Raw genomic sequence first — 14,098 nt, forward strand, 5'->3', positions numbered from 1 at the left:
TGTATGTATGTGAGCGTGTGTGTATGTATATGTGTGTGTATGTATGTATGTCTGTGAGTGTGTGTATATGTGTGTATGTATGTATGTATGTATGTGAGCGTGTGTATATGTATGTGTGTGTGTGTATGTTTATAGATATGTGTACAAATATATATTCACATTTAGTTGTAGCCTTTTCTAGGGCAGGGATGTGTGGGGAGGGGGAGCAGGGAGGGAGACTAAAAAACTACAGAGCAGAGAACAAAAGAAAACCTAGAAGGAAGCACAGAAAAACTGGATTGCTTTGAAAGCACCGTGGAAGGTTTATTGCATAGGTTTTTGAGAAATGGAAATTTATTGTTTCATGTTGACCCCTCTCTTAGGTTCTGCTGGGGACATGGAAATGCTCTTTTGTTTTTCCTTTTCTCATTTTGTAGCTCAGTTTAAAATAAAAAAAAAGGAAAAATGTTATCTCATCTGATTATCACTGCAATCCTGGGAGGTACATGTATGTTATCCCTGTTTTACAGATGAAGAAACTGAGGTAAACAGAGGTTAAGTGACCTGCCCAGGATCACAACTATTAAGTGTTCAAGGTAGGATTCAAACTCAGCTCTTCCTGACTGCAGGCTCAGTGCTCCGGCCACAGCGCCACCTAGCGGCCATGACCTCCTCATAGTTCACACCTTGTGGCTCAGGGTACTCCAACCCAACCTCTAATCAGCTGCCAAATGTACCAATGCTCAGGTCTGAATCAAACACAAACTGCTCTGTCCAGCACTGGCAGTTTATCCAACCTGGCTGGTCCCTTCCTATGTGTCCAGTCTTTTTACACTTACTGCTCTCCATGAATTCTATGGACCAGGCATCCTGAGCTCCTCAGTGTTTTTCATCTCTCACCTCCAGATCTTTGCACTGATGTCTCCCATGACTGGAAGGCTCTGCTTCCCGAGGCCTGGCTCTCTTCAGGCCTTAGCTCAAAAGCTCCCTTTTGTGGGGGGACTCTTCTAGCTGTTCCAGCTGCTAGGTCTTCCTCCTCTAAAGTTACCACAATGTCTCAGGGTTTCTGCATTGCAATGCAGACTCTGCTGCCTTCTCCCTAAGGTGCCAGGAAGATGACTAGACCCTGGCCTGGCCCTGGGTCCCAGACACTGCCATGACGAGCTTCTGCATCACCTAGGTCGGCTTTCTGGACTCAGGACTACTCTTAACTATGACTGAGGACCCCAAAGAGCTTCTGTTCATGTGGGTTACACCCCACAGACCATTGAGCCAGAGCCACTGGACATAGCAGACTGTATCAGTGAGGCCTAGCTCCTAACAGGCAGCATTCATCGGCAGGACTGTATTAGAGCCACCTCCTGGCTACTGGGGTTGAACCAGTAACATGGAACATCCCCTTAACAGGAGGCTGTCCAGGGTAGCCTGACGTCCAGGTTCTGGGGCCCTTGTGGGAGTCTGTCTATGGGAGCGTGCTCAATGGGACAGAAATCAGCTGAGGGGATGCCGAAGGGTGGAGACCCTGAGGACAACAGGCTCTTGCTAACAGTACTAGGAAAGAGGGAGGATCAGCATAAGGAAATGAAAGTAACTTATGTCCTTTAGTCCCCGCGGACAGAGCTCTTGTCTCTGAGGCCTGGGCTTTGAAGGCAGACTTACTCATGAATCTAGTAACATGGTGCACAAGTGAAAAGAGCAACGCCGATGGGGGCATGGACTGACAGTCTTCGGACAGGAAGTATGGTCTCCAACCCAGAGGTCTGGATGGGGAATGTGCTGAATCCCGCTGAGATCAGAGCTATAACAGAAGAGAACGGAGCGGGAGTGAGGAGAGCTGGGAATATGCCAGGGGATGAGCAAACCTTGGGCTCACGGTTGGGGGGGGGAGGGCGGTATTTGCTACCAAGAAACTAGGCAGGCCAAAGAATTTCAATTACCCACCACATGCGACACTGAACAGTGGCCACTGAAGGCAAGGTCATACAGGACCAGTACAGATTCCTGCAGGCTCTTGAGTACCACAAGCCAGTTAAATCAACACAGGCTCCAGATGGGGACTGTCCTTTGTCCCTTTCTAGGTGGTTAAGATAGCTAACTCTACAAGGTTGATTCCTTCTAAGGTTCCATTTTTGGGGTGAAGCCCCAGCTGTGGGGGGTCATTAGCCACCATGTGACGAAGGAGGCTAAGCAGGAGATCAGCCAGTAGCAGTGACAGTCCAGGCACGGTGGAAGGGGGCACTGTACCCACTGCTCTACTGGGTTAGCAAGAGCACCAAGGACCAGAAGGAGCTTCATGATGCCTAAACCACCGGGTCCATAAGCAGATAGATAACTGGCTACTGGGTGGTTAAGGGCCCTTCAGCCCCATCCAAGCCTAAGGTATTACCTAAGGCCCTGCCTCAGACATCACACCATTAACAGATTCACTGGGCTATCCCAGTTTCCATGAGGATTTGGGGGGCACCCCATCGAGGGATGGGGCATCATGAGCTCTTGGGGGTCGATACCTAGATCTATGCCAATCACTGCAGGCAGGGTCAAATGGAAAAGCCCAGGGCCCAGGACAGGGAAGCTATCTCCTCCCAACTATCACAGTACTCTGCCATGCCAATGCCCATCCATAAAAATGATGGTTGAGGAAGGTCAGGAGCAGAGTCTAGTATACATCTGCCACCCTTCCCCAGGACTACTGAGAGCCATGGTCTGATAGGGTAACATTGTTGACACCGTCAATGAGCAGGTTGTGATTCCACAGAGGCCTAGAGAGAGGCCCTCCATCTCTGCCAGCCCAGTGAGTCCTGACCCAACACTGGCGGTTCCACAGTGAGACAGAGGTACACACACCGAGATTTTGGTGGCCACGAGTCCAGTGGTGGAAGACCCCTTTCATGACGGGAAATCCTGGCAGCTATTGCCAGTGGTTGGCATATGAGGGAGCAAGACCTTTATGTACTCTGATTCCACAGGCCTGGCTGAATTGTGTGGCCTGGATGGAACAAGACCAATGGAGGCATTTCTCCGTCTTCTCCTACATTAAGTTGTTGATGGGGCATGCCAGTATCTATCTGAGACATCATATGCTCTTGGTTGTGCTGGACAACCAGGCAGATGCCCTTAAGAGTACGGCAAAGGTCATAGAGTGTGTGTGTCCAACATGGAAATGGAATCCATGACGCCATGTTGTAGCAGGCGTGGACCCATATGACCCACTGACTAACCATGAGAGCCCTTCTGCCCAACGGGGCTCCTCATGCCAATGACAAAACCCAGCACGTCAAAATCTTGAAATAATAGCTTCTTCACTGTGCCCTGGTTCCACAATCATGTATCCCACATCCTAAAGCCACGTCTCTGACATTCAGTGTCTCCTTCATAGGAAGGGGGGAGGAGGAAGAGCTGATAGTCCTGTTCAGCTGTTTCCTGCATCCTCAGAAAGACTTACCTGAGAAGGACATAATGGCAGAGGACCCTTTTCAGCCCTTATTTCATCCCCTGCTAGGCTGCCCAGGCCTTAAAATCTCTGCCCCTCTCAGGGGGCTCCACACCCTGAGGAAATGGCTCAGGTCCCCCTTGGCCAATGGGTCTCCCTTTCCACAGGGTGGTTCAGACAACTCCTTTCCAGAAAGGGTCTGGGAGATCATGGGGTGGGACTGTTGGGAAAGAGGTGAGATATCTCTGCATAATTATGGAGAGCATGAATTTACCTGCACGAAAGAGGATCTCTTAGATGACTTGGTGGCAATCCCGAGTCCCTGGATGAAAGTAAGGAAGAATCCTCATCCAGGCCCTGGAGAAGAAGAAGATAACCCCTTAGCAGAGGTCTCTAAAGGAGCAAAGACTCAACAGGGCCCCTAGGACAAAGAACAGTGGGCTTCGAGGCAGGGGAATATGAGTGGGGAGTCAGTCCGGGGAAGTCTCAGCCCTGACCCTGGCATCAGGATGCACTGCCCTCTGAAGCACAGCGACCTCTCAGCTACGTCCCTGAAAAGGACTCTGACCACAAGGAGGGTTAGTGACTGTCCTGGAAGTGTTCTCACAAGGTGTGACCTGAATGTCCCTGTGGCTACACTGGCTTACAGTCACTTCTCTGCACTGTGACCCACCACATGGCACGCGGGAGATTCAAGGCTCAGCCTTGCATGCTGAGGAGGCCATGTCTGGGGTTTCTAGCCTGCACTCTTCCATACTGGGACTCTGATGCTAAACTCCTTCAGAACATCCTGTCATTTCCCTTTTTCTGGGACTTTCTGTTTCCTCCTCCACTAAATAACTTCTCTTGGGCTGCCTCTGTTAGGCTTTTCCTATCCCTGAGGACAGGAGCTTATAAAGGCCCTACGGCCATTTAAGGGATCATGGGTCCCCTAGAAGATCCACGGAGACTCACAGTGGGAGTGATGTCTACTAGGGGCCAGGTTAGTTTTTCCTTAACAGGCTAAAGGCTCCAGCCTTGTTTTGGATTGCACATCAAGAAGGGAACCTGGAGCACTGAGACTGCTGCAGACGTCACCACTTTTCTTAACGCATCATCTTACATAGGTCACCACAAACTCGCCGAGGGCAGAACCATGGTGCAGGGAAGTGAGCTGCTCCAAGATACTGAGGGTGACCTGCCAGACACATACCTTCGGTGGCATGGAAGGTATCACCGTGGAGATGTCGGATCAGGAATCATGGAGCTCTTATTACAGGAAAGGTTTCAGGCATGGTGGCCCATCAGCATGACAAGAGATGAAAATGTTCAACGTCTGAGGGGATGTGGGAGGACAGGCAAACTAGTACATTGTTGGTGGAGTTGTGATTGACCCAATTCTCATATAATTCAAGTTAGAATTATACTCTAAAAGTCACTAAATGTTATGTGTTCTTTGACACAAAGCTCACTACAGGATCATAGGCTCAAAGATTTTGAGCTGGAAGGGACCTAAGAGGCCGTCCAGTTCAGATGAGGAAATCGAGGACAAGATAAGTAGTTTGCCCAGGGTCACACAGCTCATAGATGTCTGTGTTAGAATTTGAACTCAAGCCTTGCTAGCTCCGAGCCCTGTGTTCTATGCGATGCACTGCCTGCACTGCCTGTCACTACTGGGCATCTACCCCAAGGAGTTCAAAGACAAGGGGAAAGGTGCCTTGCGTACAGGCATAGTTACAGCAGCACTTTTCGTAGAAGCAAAGAACCGGAAGGAAAGCAGGTGCCCAGTGACCGGGGGAATGAGTGACTGAAGTGTGGCACAGGAACGGAAAGAGATGTTATTGTATGGCAAGGAATGGACTGGAAGAACCCAGAGACCCTTGAGAAAAGTTGTTTCAAGCGATGCACAGCAAAGCAGGCAGAACCAGGAGAACATTTACACGATGCCATAAGTAAAGGAGAACAGTACTGATGAGACTTCAGAATTCTAATCAGGGCAATGCCCAACCGTGACTGCTGAGGAGCGACGCCGGCACACGCCTCCTGCCTCTTGGGCGACACTAGTGCGTTTCAAGTGTGGAGGGGGCATGACTTTTTCAGACACGGCCAATGAATGGGTTGATATTTTCCTCGCCTATACTTATTTGTTACAAAGGAGATTCTATCGGTCTTGGAGCGTGCGGGGTATCATTGGGAAATAACAGTGAAGTTAAAAATATCCTTAAAATAAGAAAAAACCCTGAAGGATAATAGATGAGTGGCAGGAATGCTGGGAGGCCTAGAGGGTTCTCTGAGAGACTCCCAGTGAAGAGTTAGAGAGTCACAGAGAATGAGAAGCTGAGGCGGGGGAGGGGGGGCGGTGTTCGATCTGCACCAATGGACGCGTGGAAGTACGGTGAGTGCTCTGCACAGGGAAGATCCCCAGACAATGTTGGGGGGGAGGGGAGGCTGGATCTCAAGGTGATCTCCAGCAGCACCTTCAGGAGTCCCCAGCTGCTCCCTGATCCTGAACAAGCCCAAGTCTTCAACACCCATATTTCCAAAGGATTTCAGGTGCTGTTAATCAGAGCACACCAAGAGCTCAGAAGACCCTCAATGGCAAAAGTCCTGAAGGGAAATTAGGAGGCCTCCTCCTACTGGACACTCTAACTGCCATGGACCTATCTCCATGCCTTAGCACCAGCTGTGCCCCCTGCGTGGCACTCCATCCCTCCTCAGTTCTGCCTCTTAGAATCTCCAACTTCCTTCAAGCTCAGCCCAAGCGTCATCTTGGATGAGCTGTCCTTACTTCCTCAGTCCCAGTGTCTGTCCTGGGAAATCCCTCTGCCAACGACCTCCAAGAATGCAGAGTCCTCAAGGTCAGGGCTTTTCCCCCTTTTGTCTTTGTATTGAATCAGCTGACATTCATTAACAGTCTAGGACAAGACAGAACCAGTCCCTGCCACAGAGAAGCCTCCACTCTAATGGAGAAATGACACCAATCTGAGTATACGCAGCATACATACAAAAGGAACATGGGGGAGTTTGGGAAGGAGGGCACTGGTAGCTGGGGGATCAGGAAAGGTTTTGAGGACAAAGTGAGGCTCCAGCTGGAACTGGAAAGAAACCAAGGATTCTAAGAAAGGCCTTGACACAAGGCCTGGCAGCTGGTGAGGCCTTAGTAGAAGCTTGTTGAATTGCTCCCCTCTCCAGGCCCATGGACCCACCCTTGGGACAAAGAAAAGCAGTTCAGCAAAGCCGAGGGCCACCATTCTGCCTCTGTAGCCCCCCATCCTTCCCAGGAGGGGGTGTGGGGCGGTCCTTCCTGTGCTTCCTCATCTGTCCTTCAGGTCCAAGGCTGGTCACTGGAATGAGTCTGGGTCTGGCTCTCTGTGTGTAGTGTTCCCTTCACCAGAGGAAAAGAGAATGTTCTGCAAAGACAGGATCCCAGCACCCTGTGGAGGGCGGTGGGGCATTGAGGAGGGATCTGCCCCAAATTCCTAGGGTGGGTCACAGAGTCAGAGTGGATTAGACCCCAGATCTCTGTCTGGCCTCCCTGCCCAAGGCACCATCTTCTCATTCTTCTTTGTGGCTGCTGGTGCTCCCAGGACTCTAGCACAGCAGACTTGCTGAGGTGAACTGAACTAAAGAAGAGGAGTAAGGTCCCAGGAATTTCTCCTAAGAAGAGGATCCTCTCTCTGAAGGGCTAGCCACAGAGCTGGAGCCCGAGCTTGGGGAAGAGTGAGCACTGTCCCAGGTACAGAGCAGAATGCAGCTTCAGGAAGGATCAGTGTGGATGAATGTTGGGAATGGGGAGCTCACTGGAACCCACAAAACTAGGCTCTTCTAGAAGAAAAGAAGTCTAATGAGATTTCTGTGGCCCATTCCCACACCCCCAAGTCCAGAAGGGAAAATTTACTAGCATTCAACAAAAAAATTTAGTTCATTTCTTGGGCCTTTCTATGAATGTTTTTGCAGTCAACCAATCAACAAGCATTTATTGAGTCCATTATGTGCCAGGAACTAGGGAATACAAAGAAAACAACAGAGAAACAATTGGTGCTTTAAAGATGTTTACATGCTACTGCTCATGGTCCAACTTCTTCATCTTACAGACAAGAAAATGAAGTCCAGGGCAGAAATAAGCGGCCCAGGGACACGGGGCAATTAAATGTCAGAGGCGGCACTGGAACCCAAGTATTCAGATTCAGGCTTTTGAGATTCCCAGGTCAGCATTATCCCCATGACATCACGTTAGCACATGGGAAAAGAAACAGCTGCCTGCAAGGAGCGGATGTTCTAGTGGGAAGGTATGCCCTGGGCACACAGGCAGCAGACACTAAGTACACAGGAACAAATTTCTACGGGTCAGTCCCTAGGCATAGCTGGGAAAGGGTCAGGAAAGGCCTGAGGCTTGGAGGACCCAAAGGCTACCGTCCTAGCCGCTTTCCCCTGGCTCCTGCCTTCCTTCCTCAGGGCAGCCCAGGCCACTCTGGGGGCAGATCTGATGTTTGAGAAGGTTTTCTAGACCTTAGTCTGAATGTGTCTCTTTGCAGCTGCCTGCCACTGCTCCTGATTCTCCCTTCTGGAGCAAACAGACCAAAGGTAATGTTACTTTTTGGGCGCCTGCCCTTCAAATCTTTGAAGACAGCTACCACTCTGTCCTCTCTGTCTCCTCCAGGCCAAACACTCCCAGTTCATTCAACTCACTCGGTCCTCAGAGGGCCCCCCTAGTCCCTTCACCCTCTGGCTCTACCAAGCTGGCTGACTTTGGGGACATCACTCTTTGAAGCTCAGTCTCCCTATCTGCAAAATGGGGGAAATGAAGGTTCTTCCATCTCCAAGAGCCTCATCTCCATCCTCAGGCTGACACCAGCAGCTACCCAGTGATGCTCCAATCAAGCCTTGTGTTGAAAACCAGTCACCAAAGGGCAGGGACCACTCCTTCCTCAGCACCCTCTGTCAGCTGGCCAGGTTTCACTTCTCTTTGGTTAAAAGGGAATTGGTACGCCTTTTCCTTCCTTTCTCCTCAAAAACTGCTGTTTCTCCTGCTGCACAAAGGACCTGTCTTCCTCATTCTGGTGGCCTAGGCCACCAGATCTGAACCCGTGTCCCGTGACTTTCCACCCATGAGGCACTGTCCCCTCCTCCCCTAGCACTCAGAACATGTCCAGGAGGAGGTATGTGTGTGTGGTGGTGGTGGGGCTCATTCCCTGAGTTCTAATGCCTGGTGATTCCTCCTGGAAACTGGGAGGGCAAGAAGAAAGGGAGGGAGAAGAGAGTGAGGAGGGAGGGCAGTGAAGGGAAAGGAGGGGAAGGGAAGAGGAAGAATAGAGGAGGAGGAGGGAAAAGGAAAGTATCTGCCAAAGAGAAGCTGCACCAACGGTCATGATGGCAACGTTCAGGACTAGTTTTTAGTCAAAGAAACAAAAGACGTACATTTTCAAATAGTTCTTAATGATTTTAATGAGATGGAGGGGAGGTAGAAGGATGGAAGGAAGAGGGAAGGAGGAGGGAAAGGGGGCAGGAAAGGAGGGGTAGGAGAAAGGAGGAGGGAGAGAGGGAGAGGAAAAGGAGGAAGGGGAAGAGGAGGAGGGAGATGAGAGGAAGAAGAGGCAGGAGGAGGAGGAAAGAGAGAAGAGGAGGAAGAAAAGACGGGACTCCTGAAGCTAGCCCTCCCCCCTGTGGCCGGGCATAGAGCCCCCTCCCCATGGCTTGGCATCCAGCTCCCCACCCCTGTGGATGGGCATCTAGCCCCTCCCCCCCCCCCCCGCCATGGCTGAGCATCCAGCCCCCTCCCCCACCATGGCTTGGCATCCAGTCCCCTCCTCACCCCTACCCCCGGTGGCCTGGCATCCCGCCACAGCAGGGCTGGGCGCCCTTGGCTGGACCACAGCAACTTACTCCGGTGACGGACCGCGGAAGACCCCGGCCCGGGCCCCACTTGGTCCCAGCCGCCCGGAGAGGTTGCAGACGGGCCAGCAGACGCGGCAACCCTAGCAACCAGCCTCCCCGCCCCTTCCCAGACGGAAGTGCGAACTGTAGTCCATCCACTTCCGGCCAGGGCGGGGGGTGGGAGGGGGAAAGAGCGGGCGGCCCGGGACGTACCAATCACGCCCCCGGACCCCGGCCGTCTCCACGCAGGCCACTGGCAAATTCTTTAGGACCTTACCGGAAGAGTGTTGCCATGAGGAACTTGAGAGATCAGAAGTTTCTCGTGGAAGAAAACTTAGGCTCTGGGGGAGCAGCTTCCCCCCGTTTCTCGGGTCAAATGTGGTATCGTCCCAACGCCCCCGCCTGCCCAGAGAGCTCCGGCCCCGCCCTCGGCCTACACTTTGGCCTGTACCATTGTTGGGGGTGGAAGGTCGAAGGGACTGGTTTTTGGAGGGCCGAGGGGACGAAATCCAGCAGAGGAGCGGCGAGGAGCTACACCCCTAGCAATACGGACACAAACTCTGAAGGCCGGACGACGGCCGAGGGATACCTTGGCCCCTGGCGCTGAGAATTAAGTTCTTCTTGATCATAAGCACCTCGGCTCTTGTTCGGGCCGAAAAATAGATTCTCGTAGCTCATTTTGATTTGTCAGCTGGAAGGCACGCCGACCAATAGGAAAAGCGCGCGTTGATGCTAAGCGGACGGACGGCACCTTTACAGCCAACCAGGCTTCGGAGGGCGGGGAGGAGGGCGTGACTTCAGCTAAGGCGGGGCTGACTGAACCTCCCTGCGGCCTGACGGGAGACCTGGAAAGTAACAAAGGAGCGGAATTATGAAACTCTAATTGACAAAGTAGTCATTCATTCGCGTTTGCAGGGCGAGGGGCGGGGCGTGTCAGTTTTTATGGGCCCTCTGCGGAAGCGCTGCTCTAGGTTAGGAGCTTAGGGCCGGGGCCTGGGTGCATGAGTGCCGATACCCCACCACTTCTGCTTTGCTGAGACCTTGGCCGTCTCGTCTCTGTGCCCGGGGCCTTTCTCTTTCCCTGTCCCTGCCTCTGGATCCCCCCACAGTCCCTTCTGCTGGCGGAGGGGAGGTAGAGAGGCCGGGACATCTCTGTCAATTACCGAGGTCCTCCTACGGGTTACCAAACCCCAAGCGAGACAGTCGGCCCGCTGGGACCTGCCACTGTAACGGCGCAGACCCTGCACATCCGGCGAAGACTGCAGGGAAACAATGTAACCTCGGAGGGAAAGGCCTTAGTTGTTAATTTCGGCAGCCTGGATGCTCAGAGAACGAAGGGAAAGGTTTGCTCAAGTGTGAACAGCAGGCTGCCCCCTCGGGTAGTGCTGCTAGGGCCTTCCCCTACAGGTGTGGCAGTGCCCTGACTTGGGGATCTTCCTGGGGACCCCCCACCCCAGGGAAGAAGTGTTTGACATCTGGATTGATTATATCACTGAAGCCTGTAGTCCTGGCAAGATCTAGATTCTGAATGGTGGGAGCTTATAGGTGTAAACCAACTTGCCCCCTCCCCATCACCTGAAAAAGCCAAAAACCCTGGACTGGCCAATCAGGAGAAAGACATTTTTTGGCCCACTGTGAGCTTAACCTACCATAATGCTTTGCTGCTCTGGCCTAAGACACATGTTTTCCTTTCCTCTCTGAGGGAACCCAAGCTTTCCTGCTGGGTTTTGCTGACTGGGAACATTCCTCTGCCAGGGACCAGGAACCTCGATGGTTCAAGGCCGCTGTCTTGAATAATGGAACTTTTCTTATCTTGGTATTTTATGGACACTTATTTTATATCCTGTTATGATGTTCATGTTTTATAAATTCCCTTCTCATATTATAATAAACATGGCAACTTTAATTTTGGCTGACTCAGGAAGGGAGGGAGAAGGAAACCCTTCCTGGCTCTAAGGATAGAAAGTTGTCTTCAACTTGAGCTCATTCATCCCAATGAACTCCCATGCATATCTCTATATGCATGTTTGCCAACTTTGAGAGGAATAACATGTGCCAGCATGCTGACCTTGTTTGTCTTTTTAGAGTAAACTCTCTAAAGGTTGACATAGGAAACCATAGAGACCCGACTGTTTCGTTTGTGCTGTACCCGAAGAGGAAAAATCCTTAATGCAAAGGATGAGACTGGCACAAAGTAGAGCCTGTCTTTGGATGGACACTGAACGTCCTGACCCCATTCCCTATCTCATCCGGGTGGATGGTCTAGCTGAGGAGAGGCAGTGAAGCTGCAGGAAGTGAGGAAGTCCAGGTCAGACTGCATCAAGGGAGCAAGAGGAGGTATGTCTGCAGTGGTACCTGGTTAGGCTTTCAGTGGAGACAAGATGATTGTTGCCAGGGCATGTTTTTTGTAGTTTCCCAATACCATTCAACAAGAAGGTGAAAAGGTCACTGCCTATATCCCTTGGGTTGACCAGCTACTATGGAGGCTGAAGAAGAAAGGAGCAATAAAACCAGAGAAAGTAGATTAGGTCATAGTGGACTAAGTGTATGATACTGTTATAAACAACATCAGGCCCTAAGAAGTTGCCTTCTTACTCTTCTGTGCAGAGAGAAATGAGTGGATTCTGTGATCTTGCTAGATAAAATAAAAAAATAATGGAGTCCTTAACAAAGGAAAAGATGAGCCGCCTACAGTACTTGGGAGCCATCTTTCCATACACCGAGACTTCCATCCTGTTTCTAGCTTCATTTACAGCAAGAATGTCAAGGTCAATTCGATTCAGTTCCTTCAGCAGTGTGTCCATTCATTGACACCCTATCACCTCCAGGATCAAAAAATAAAATAAAATGAGAGAAAACGTTAAAAAAATAAACAAAGTGGGTGGAATAACCTTCCTGTTGCCCCTTTCACAGAGCTGGTGGGACCACAATGTTTTACAAAGCCCTACAAAAATGGGCAGTTAGGTGGCACAATGGATAGAGGGCCAGGCCCGGAGTCAGGAAGACTCCTCTTCCTGAGTTCAAATCTGGCCTCAGACACTTACTGTGTGACCTTTGGCAAGTTACTTCACCCTGTTTGCCTCAGTTTCCTCATCCTCCAGTATCTTTACCAAGAGAACCCCAAATGGGGCCATGAAGAGTCGGACATCACTGAAAGGACTCCACAACAACAACTGCAAAACAAAAGTGGGAACTATCCCCCTCAGGGATGGCCAGCCTTCAGCTGCCTTGGCTAAATAGTGGCCAACGGATGGGGACTGAAGGCACTTCCGGGGATCTGTCCGGAGGGATCCCCCATTTCTTCCATGTCAGCCAACCATGAGTAAGTACATCCGGAAGCATCGCCACCCCCAGTGGCTTATTCCTCTCAGTTACTGTACTCACAGCTTCCAAAGCATGGATCTATAAGCCACAAACTTTACTAAGCACCTACCATGTGGCACTCACTGTGCTGGGGGTGTAAGAAAGACAGTGTTCCCTCAAGCAGCTCCCAATCCAATGGGGAAGACAACATGCAAGCCACGATGGTCAAACGAGCTATATACAGGATGAATAGATCATTAAAAGGCCAAGGGCACTGGAATGAAGAGGGCCTGGGGAAGGCGGCATTTTAGCTGAGACTTGAAGGAAGCCGGGAGGGGGAGATGAGGAGGGGGAGCATTCCAGTAGTGATAGCCACTCAAAAGGATGGAGTTGGGAGATGGAGGAGTGATCAGGAGGCCAGTGTCACCGGATTGAAGGGAAGGGGGTGGGGTGTAAGGTGTAAGAAGACTAGAAGGGTGGGAGGAGGGCTGTGAACACCAAACAGAGTTTTATTTTGATCTTTGAGGTAATAAGGAGCCCTGGAGGTTATTGAGTAGAGGGGTGGCATGGTCAAACCTCCTCTTTAGGAAAGTCACTTTGGTGGCTGAATGGAGGGTGGAGTGGAGGGAGGAGAGATGAGGCAGGCAGACTGCCCCCCCCACCCCCCACCTGCCGAGGGCCATGGCAATAGACCAGCTGTGAGGTGATAGAAGGCCTGAGTGGTGACAGTGTCAGAGGAGAGGACGGGTGTTTTCAAGAGATTTTGCAAACGTGGAATCAATAGACCTTCGGCCACAGATTCGATATGGGGGGTGAGAGATAGTGGGGAGTCAAGGCTGACTCCTAGGTACCGAGCCTGGGTGACTGGGAAGATAGTATGGGTTTAGGGGGCAAGAAGGGTTTGGTTTTGGGACACGTTGAGCTTAACACATCTACTATACACAGTTCTGATGTCTGAAAGGCAGGAGGAGACTGGAGATGAGAAGAGAGACTAAGACTGGATAAATAGCTTTGAGAATCATCAGCATAGAGATGTAATCATGTCCATGGGAGCTGATGAGATCTCCCAGTGAAGTACAATGGGGAGAGAGGAGAAGAGGACCTGAGACAGCTAGTGTGATTGTTACCTGGACAAAGATCCAGCAAAGGGGTCTAGGAAGGAACAGTAACATAGGAAGAAGAATCAGGAAAGATGCTGTTCTGAAGACCTAGAGAGGAGAGAGTATCAACAAGAAGAAGGCTCACAGTGTTAAAGGCTGTAGAGAAGTCCAGGAGAATGAAGGCTGAGAATAGGCCATTGGATTGGTCACCTAAGAGGTTATGAGCGAACGTAGCCGTAGGAGGTACCTTGCTCCCCACCAAGCAGTGCTCTGGAATCCCTGGACAGGAATGAGCATCCCTAACACACACCAGAGAAGGGACTTTTCCCAGATAAAAGGGGAATGCTAGGGAGTCATTTTTGGAGTTGCCTAGTGTGGAGACCTTCATCACCCCAATGTGGATACAGATTTGGAGGCCTGTATCATCTTGCTC

General features: G+C 51.1%; 1 long non-coding RNA gene across 1 annotated transcript; it reads right to left on the bottom strand.

Moving 5' to 3' along the window:
* Window positions 1-278: 278 nt before the first annotated feature.
* On the bottom strand, window positions 279-4,670 carry LOC118853537. The gene is made up of 3 exons (XR_005010676.1): window positions 4,602-4,670; window positions 3,684-3,766; window positions 279-1,777 (listed from the first exon to the last, which is right to left on the bottom strand). It is a non-coding gene; the product is annotated as an uncharacterized LOC118853537 (long non-coding RNA).
* Window positions 4,671-14,098: the final 9,428 nt, after the last annotated feature.

This window comes from Trichosurus vulpecula, chromosome 6, assembly GCF_011100635.1.
Source record: "Trichosurus vulpecula isolate mTriVul1 chromosome 6, mTriVul1.pri, whole genome shotgun sequence".
NCBI lineage: Eukaryota > Metazoa > Chordata > Mammalia > Diprotodontia > Phalangeridae > Trichosurus > Trichosurus vulpecula.